General features: G+C 35.3%; 1 pseudogene; it reads left to right on the plus strand.

Annotated features, from left to right (window-relative positions):
* The first annotated feature begins 3,914 nt into the window (after window positions 1-3,914).
* On the plus strand, window positions 3,915-8,293 carry LOC141848119 (disease resistance protein RGA2-like; annotated as a pseudogene).
* The last annotated feature ends 249 nt before the right edge of the window (window positions 8,294-8,542 follow it).

The following is an 8,542-nucleotide window of genomic DNA, read 5'->3' on the forward strand; positions in this document are numbered from 1 at the left end:
GACATCCATAAACATCACCACTCAATTCAAAACAAATGCATATGTTTATTTTTCAAATAATAAAATTAATGTCATGACTTGATAAATTAATACCAGTACTTATCTAATTCTCGATAAATTGACCTCCAATCTAGATCACTCGCTACATCATCTTCTAGTTGACCTTACCTATTTTTTTTATCCATCTGATCCCTATGAATAACTTGTTCAAAAAGATATGGATAAAATACCATGCATTGAATGATCAAAACTATTTTTCGATCCACCAAAAGTTTTAGTCGCTCGGTAACCAATTTCAATCACCTGAAATCTAACTCAAGTTGGAACCCTCCCTAGACTAGATCCATATTTAAATTTTGGGTCTCCCAAATTCAATCTTCAATCTATCACATTTTTGTTTAGGTTCCATATACTTTTTTCTTTTCTCCCTATCCTAAAACTAAGGAACTGAAATGAAAGAACTGAAAAAGAGGGACAAAATTTGAAATTTGAGTCATGTAGAATTGTATCTTTAATTTTGTTCATTTCTTCACATAATCAATAACTAGAATAAAAAAAATGGAAATGACAAGGCATCCGAGAATAAATAATTACTCTCTATCAATAGGTCTGCTAAAGACTCAAACCATAGAGTACTTAGTACAGGCACTACGGAGAGATATGTTTTTAGACTATGACAGAGTCCTCTTAAGTTGAATTCTACCCTTGTTCGATTTATATTTTCACTCAATTAAGCTCACCGCATCTTACCTTAAGTGATCCTCCTCTTGGCTTCTCATCCCTCGAATGCACAAAGCTACTCACTATGTGTGTCCTTTTCTCTATGTCAATGTACTCATTCGTCAAGGTTTTCATCCCTCGGATGCACTAAACCGTTGACTCACATTCTGTGTCATCTTTCTCACATATTTGCTTCTTTTGCTTCAAGTTTGATTATCTTCTGGTACTCCTCATCCTTCAGATTCCTTATAGGTGCCCCATATCACCCTTCATTGTTTCACGAAATTCTGAGTCATTGAGTAGTCTCATGTGTTATTGTAAGTCTCTGCATAAGAACTTGAATGATAATAGTACATAATAATAAAACAAGATCAGATTTTAATAATCTCAATGATAAACTTGAATGCCAGCTTTTAATAACTTACAGGTCAATAATTGAGTAAATTAATTGTATATTAAGTGAATAAAATATTATCATATGGTCATAGATATATATATGATCAAGTTGCATGATGGAATATGACAAGAACTCTTCATTAATTTGACTATTATACAAATCAATTTTAATTTAAGTTATTTAATTTCTATTTTAATTTAATTATTTGTGAGTACAACCTTTGATGAGATGTGCAAAAGTTGATTTTTCATTATAATTTAATTATTTATGAGTACAATCTTCAATAAGCTTTTCATGTGCAATAGTTGATTTTTTATTATAATTTAATTATTTATGAGTACAATCTTCGATAAGCTTTTCATATGTGCAACAGTCGACTCTTATTAATATTATTTATTTTTTTTAAGAATTAATAAAAAATGACTTTGAGTTTACTAAATAAAATAGAAATAGATAAAGACAAGAGATTGTTTTGCTTGCATAATTTTATTGATTTTTTTAAAAAGTGAGCTTTGATATATCGACATCCACAAACATCACCACTCAATTCAAAACAAATTCAAATATTTATTTTTCAAATAAAAAAATTAATGTCATGATTCTAACCTTGATAAATTAATGTCAGTTATCTAATTCTCGATAAATCAATCTCCAATCCATATCACTCGCTATGTCATCTTCTAATTGACCTTACCTATTTTTTTAGTCGTCTGATCCCTACGAATAACTTGTTCAAAGAGATATAGATAAAATACTGCACGCCCATCAAATGATCAAATCTATTTTTCGATCGACCAAAAATTTTAGTTGTTCGGTAACCAATTTCAATCACCTAAAATCTAACTCAAGTTGACTATGATAGAGTCATCCTAAATTGAATTCTACCCTTATTCCATTTATATTTTCACTCAATTAAGCTCACAGCATATATCTTACCTTAAGTTATCTTGTAAAACCAGTTAACTAGCCTATGCGGCTCAACAATGGGGGATGAGCTGTGGAGGTCGGCTACTAGGCACTACCACGAGTGCTTCTGAATTTACCAAGTGGGTGAACAAGAGGGGAGGGCCGCCCACCTCCAGGAATAGTAAGGTTTGTAAGGATCTTACTTGGATTAACAAAATAAAAAAGTGAAAATTAAGCTAATATATATAGAGGCTTTGAAGTGTGATCAAACTTGGGGCTTAGTTCCAAGGCCAAAGGATATGAAGTCTAAAGCTTTGTATTGAAGTGAATCTAGAAAGTGAAGAATCAAATTTGAAAAACTCTTCTCACTACTGTTGTCTCGTATAAATAGAGATGAGCGTTATCATTTGTAACCATGCATCCAAGTAGGGAGAGAGGAGACAATAAGAAGAGAGTATGAGGAGAGAACAAGAAGAGAGAATAAGAGTAAGTGAGACGTGTATGTAGAGCTATTGATAGAGTACTCTAGCAATTCTTATCTCATTAATTGTTTCCATACGAGAGGAGATGGATAGACATCCATAGCAAACCAAATTAAACTATCATCCCTTATTTAAAATAATCACAAATATGACAAATCATATATCATTAAAAATGACTAACATGAATAATTAATTTATAAAGAAAAAAATACAAAATTTTCTAATCATTTTGCATGCTTCATGCAAGACAAACTACACAATAATAAAATTAGAATTATCTTAATGTCCAATCTATCACAGCTGGATTAATTAGTAGATTTCAAAGTTATTGTTTTGTATATATGTGGATTAGTAAATTATAACTTGAATGTTGGCTTTTAATAATTTCTAGGCCAATAATTGAGCAAATGAATTGTATATTAAGTAGACAAATCATCATATGGATAGATATATATTAGCTAGTTGCACAATAGAAAATGACAAGAACTCTTCTTTAACTTGAATATAATACAAGTCGATTTTAATTTAAGTCATCTTCACTTTAGCCCATTAATTATTTGTGAGTACAACTAATTTGATGAGCTTTTAATGTGCAATAGTCGATACTTACTAATACTAAAGTAATCTAGTTATTTCCTCCATGAATTAATAAAAGAAGATGGTGAATGGATATATAGAAAAGGTGGTCTTACTTGTAGAATTTTATTGTTTCTTTAACATGCATTTCAACTACTATTCATTAATAATCTAAATACCCAATAATTGCGCAAGTGGATTGTATATTAAGTGGGTAAGTAAACATCATATGGATAGATATATGAACTAGTTGCACAATGAAAAATGACAAAAATGCTTTATAACATGACTGTAGAATGAGTCAATTTTAATTTAAGTCATCTTCATTTTAGTTCATTAATTATTATAAGTACAACTTTTGATGAGCACTTAACGTGCAATAGTTGACTTACTAAAGTTATCTAGTTATTTCTTCCATAAAAAATGAAAAAAATAAAATAATAAAAGAAGATGGTGAATAGATATAGAGAAAAGATTGTCTTACTGGTTGAATTTTATTATTCTTTTTAACATGCATTTCAACTACTATTCATTAATTATTGATGTTTATCTTAATGATTAATTTAATCACTCTACCTTACATGGATATATTTAAACTGTTGCAAGTACATAAGCTAAATAATATTTAACCAAGCAAATTGTCATTAAAGTTGAAATTTCATTTATGTTTCATTATGTCAACATCCATAGCATCACCACTTAGTTCATAACAAATGCAAATGTATAATTTTTAAATAGAAAATTAATGTCAATTTTCTAATTGTTTGGAGCCTATATATAGTCGTTAGGGCACTAGCATTTTTTGCATGCAAAACAAACATCACACCCACAACTTGTGAGCCCTTTCCTCTCCCTTCTACCAACAATGGCAATGGTTTTAGATTTTTTTGTCTCAAAATTCATGACAGTCACAACCAACATGGTGGAGGCAGAGATCTTTAAGGTGCTTGGTGTCGATAAGGAGATCAAAGTCCTTCAAGAAAGGTTGGGGGCAATCAATGGTTATCTCCACCAGGCAGAGCAAAAGAGGCATGGGAATAATGAAATAGATTTATGGGTGCGAAAGTTAAAGGACATCATGTATGATGCTGATGACGTTATTGATCTCTGTATGATTGAAGGAGGAAAGATATTGAAAGCTCAAGCTTTGTCAGGTTCATCGACTATAAACATCCCTTTCAGCTATCTCTTTTCATGCTTTCAATGTCTTAAATATCGTCATGATATTGCAAACCAAATTATAGCACTGAATAGCAAGTTAGAAGATCTAAAAAATGATACAGTCATAAAAAATAATTTGGATTGGGCAACCAAAGAACCAGTTGATTATGTTAATAGAGTGATCACACATGAGACATCTCACCTACAAGTTGAAGGAGATGTCATAGGAACACAAATAGAAACTGCTATTGAAACACTAATTGATTGGATACTCAAGAATGATCCAAAGAAGTGTCGTATTTTTGGAGTTGTGGGAACAGGGGGAATCGGAAAGAGCACTCTAGCAGGCAAAATATTCGAGGATGAACGGATCAAAGATTATTTTCCAAATAGAAAATGGTTGTATGTCTCTAAAAATTATATGGAGTCTGATTTGCTAAAAAAGTTGATTAAGTTTGAGGAAGGAAGTGAAACCAAAGGAGAAAATCTTGAAGGAAAAAGTAAAGCAGAATTAGAAAATAAACTTGTGTCTGTTCTCACACGGAATACTTTGATTGTGTTAGATGATGTATGGAATTCATCTGTGTGGGTAGATTTCTTGAGAAAACCTATAATGAAAAGTGCCACAAGTTGTACCATCTTAGTTACCTCTAGAAAAGAAAATATTGTAAAACTAATGAAGCCTACATATATCCACCCAGTTGAAAAAATGGATGAAGAAAGTGGTTGGAATTTGCTTAAACATTTAGTGTTTGAAGGTGAAGGAGATGAAGATGAGATATCAAGCTTTGAAGAGATAGGAATTAAACTTGTCAATAAATGTGATGGTTTGCCTCTTGCAATTAAAGCTATTGCTGGGGTTCTATACCAGCAAAACAAAGCAAGATGGGAGGAAGTTCTCCAAAGTGATGCATGGAACATGGATCAAATTGAGGAAGAACTGAGGCCTTTATATTTGAGCTACGAAGACTTACCATCTAGATTAAAACAATGTTTTCTCTATTGTTCTTTGTACCCTCAAAAAGATATGTTTTCTAAAGAGGTTATTCAGTTTTGGGTAGCCGAAGGTCTTATTATGGATGAACAAGAAAATGAGGAGGGATCTTCCAATTGAAAATTTGAGAACAATGGAAGATCTAGGGGAGGAGATTTACAGGGAGTTACTTGGAAGGAATCTCTTGGAAGCTAATGCAACTTTTGATGTGGCCAAGAAATTCTTCTCTATGCACGATCACTTCCGGTCGCTCTGTGCAAATTTAATGAGAGAGGAAGGGATTTTATATCGACATGGTACAGAATTCAAAGCAAATGATAATGTGAAAATTCGGCGACTGTCAATCTCTTGCATGGAGCCTAAGCTAGTGTTACCACTTCAAATTGTAAGACAAGCTTGTTTGAGAACTCTAATTCTAACGGACTCCTCCCAAACCAAGACGATAGAAGATAGTGTACTTCAAGCATTACCGTGTTTGCGAGTTTTGGATCTCACAAAAACATCAATTGAAAAGATTCCAGATTGCATTGGAGATCTATTGCATTTAAGATATCTAGATCTCGATGGAACAAATATTCGTGAGATTCCAACAACTATCGGGAACCTTGTAAACCTTCAGAGTCTGAATATCTCAGGGTGTGAGTTCTTGGAAAGACTTCCTGTGTCCATCACTAAGTTGCATAATCTAAGATGGCTTGACATGAGAGATTGTCCACTGCTCACTTATGTGCCCAAGGGAATTGGAAAACTGGAAAATTTCTATAACCTTCTGGGATTTATGGTCGGACAGAATAACTCAGCCTCTGAAGAAGGTTGTGATTTAGAAGAGCTGAAAAATCTATCCGAGTTGAGAGACTTAAGCATTGATAGGCTTGAGAGGGCAGAAGGAGGAGCCTCTGCACTTGCAAACAAGCCTTTTCTTAAACAGCTTTGGCTGGGTTGGATGCAACCAGATGAGGAGGAAGATGCTAAAGCCGATGAAGAAGCAGATGAAGATGGCAAGGATGATGGAGATGCAAACAAGGACACGGGTGATGGTAATGATGATGGCTCTGGAGCAGAAGATGAAAATGAGGAGACTGAGAAAGAAGAAAAAGGATGGAGCGAGGAGCAAATCAGTAAAGCCGAGAGGATATGCAATGAAATGACTCAGCCTTCATCAACCATATTCGACCTTCTCTTCGATGAGTACCCTGGCCGACAGTTCCCGAGCTGGATGACATCCTCTTCCTTGGCTGAATCTTTTCCAAACTTGACGTATTTGAGGCTATTGGTTTGCCATGTTGCACGGAGCTCCCTCCCTTGGGCACACTGCCTCAGCTCAAGTACCTCAGTATTGAAAGGGCAAGCGCCATAACAGCCATTGGGTCTCAATTTCTCGGATCGAGAAGCTCTGCATTTCCCAAACTCGAAGTGCTCCGTATTTAAAGACATGCCCACATGGGAGGAGTGGACATTCAATGGAACACCTCTTGCAGTGAAGTTGTTTCCAAGTCTCAGGGTGTGTAGTATTATTGACTGCCCAAAGTTAAGAGCTCTTCCTGAGGGCCTCCACCGAGCCACCAACCTCAACCAACTGGCCTTGCGCCAAACGTATGAGCTAGGTGAGATCAACAACCACACCTTGGCTTACAGGCTCGAGGTCACAAATTGCAGAGGGTTGAAGAAGATATCCAACATCCCGTCATTAAGATATCTTGAGGTGGATGACTGTCCCAACTTGGAGTGCGTGGAGAATGTCGACAAGCTACAGAAATTGGAGGTGTGGAGTTCAGAGGAAACCAAGCAGCTCCCTCGGTGGCTACCGGGCTTTATCGAGCAGCATAACAACACAGCAAGCACTCACAGGAGTTTGAAGAAATTCGAGATGTACTGCAATCTGCAACTGCTGAAGAACTGTCTCAAGGGCACTGAGAATTGGGACATCATCAGTCAAATTCCTTCTGTCAAAATCGAAACATATTCCGGCCAAGAGTACATGCGATACACCAAGGATCCCTACAACTATGACCAACATGTTCCTTCTGATTGAGTAAGGCGATTCGTCTATCTTCATATTTCCTCCTTCCCATACAACCTTTCAGTTCTTTCAATCATCTTTCTTTTTACAGGACGGTGTTGATGAAAGCGCCGCCAATCACTTTGTGTTTTCTTCAATTATATTGGTGAAGCTGTGATTCATTTAGAGTTGAACTGGTAGTATCATCTTCAATTTCATCCATAGATTTATTTGTCTTTCTTAGGTTGAGAAGCATCAATTGGCTTACTGTAACATGCAGCAGGATGTTGATCTCTCAGAGAAACATATTGATTTATCGAAGCAGATTTCTAATTGGCACTTCAAAAAGCTTGCAATGATGCTGCTTCAGGAGGTCTAATTGGCACTTGCCATGGCTGTGGCATATATGCATACCCCAACCGTCTATGATTAGCAAGCAAAACTTTAGAGCAACAAAGGAAGCCTGCAACTACTATTTTAGTAAGTGATTCATCCTTCCCATACAACCTTACAGTTCTTTCAATCATCTTCAACTTCATCCTTGTAGTTACTTGTCTTTCTTAGGCTGAGAAGCATCAAATGGCTACTTAAACATGCAGCAGGATGTCTCTCTCAGAGAAACAAGTCCATTTATCATCGTGGATTTCTAAAGACCAACTGATGGAAGATGTGCAGTTACAAATCAAGATGAAATACACTTCAGAAAGATTGCAATGAGACAGCTTCAGGTGGTATAATTGACACTGGCATGGCTGTTTTGAGTTACAAAGGAGGGCTGCAGCTACAATTGGGATTCAGGCTTATTGGTGATGATGCTGAAGACAAGTTCTCAAGTGGAAACTAAAGCACTTTTGACAGCATTCTACTCTTTCTCTTTGTGACTGATCATGCACTGATTCAGCATGCCTTTTGAAAATTTCTTCAAAAGCAATTCTACCATTTTCACTTCTTCTAAACTATGGAAAGTGGACCCTGGTCATCATGATCATGTGTTCACTCGAATTAAGTAATGAGTTAAGGTCTTATGTATCTCTATTTTGTACCTGAAAATAGTTTCTTTGATGCATCAGACTCTTAATTATCTTTCCGTTTAGTTACTTCTATAGTTGGATCCCCAAAGGACCAATTCATTTTTGGGCTTTTAGTTGCATAACAAAACATTTAAACCAGGTTTCATGCCATGGCACGTCCGAATCACATTTACAAAAGATCTTTCGTGCCAATCCAATAAAAAAGTTATACTAATTCCAAGCACAAAGACTTTCCATATCAATTATTGTAATGATCATGATGAAGACAATCTATTA

Source organism: Curcuma longa, chromosome 16 (genome assembly GCF_044706935.1).
Source record: "Curcuma longa cultivar G26 ecotype Majalengka, Jawa Barat chromosome 16, ITB_CL_G26_1.1, whole genome shotgun sequence".
Taxonomy (NCBI): Eukaryota; Viridiplantae; Streptophyta; class Magnoliopsida; order Zingiberales; family Zingiberaceae; genus Curcuma; species Curcuma longa.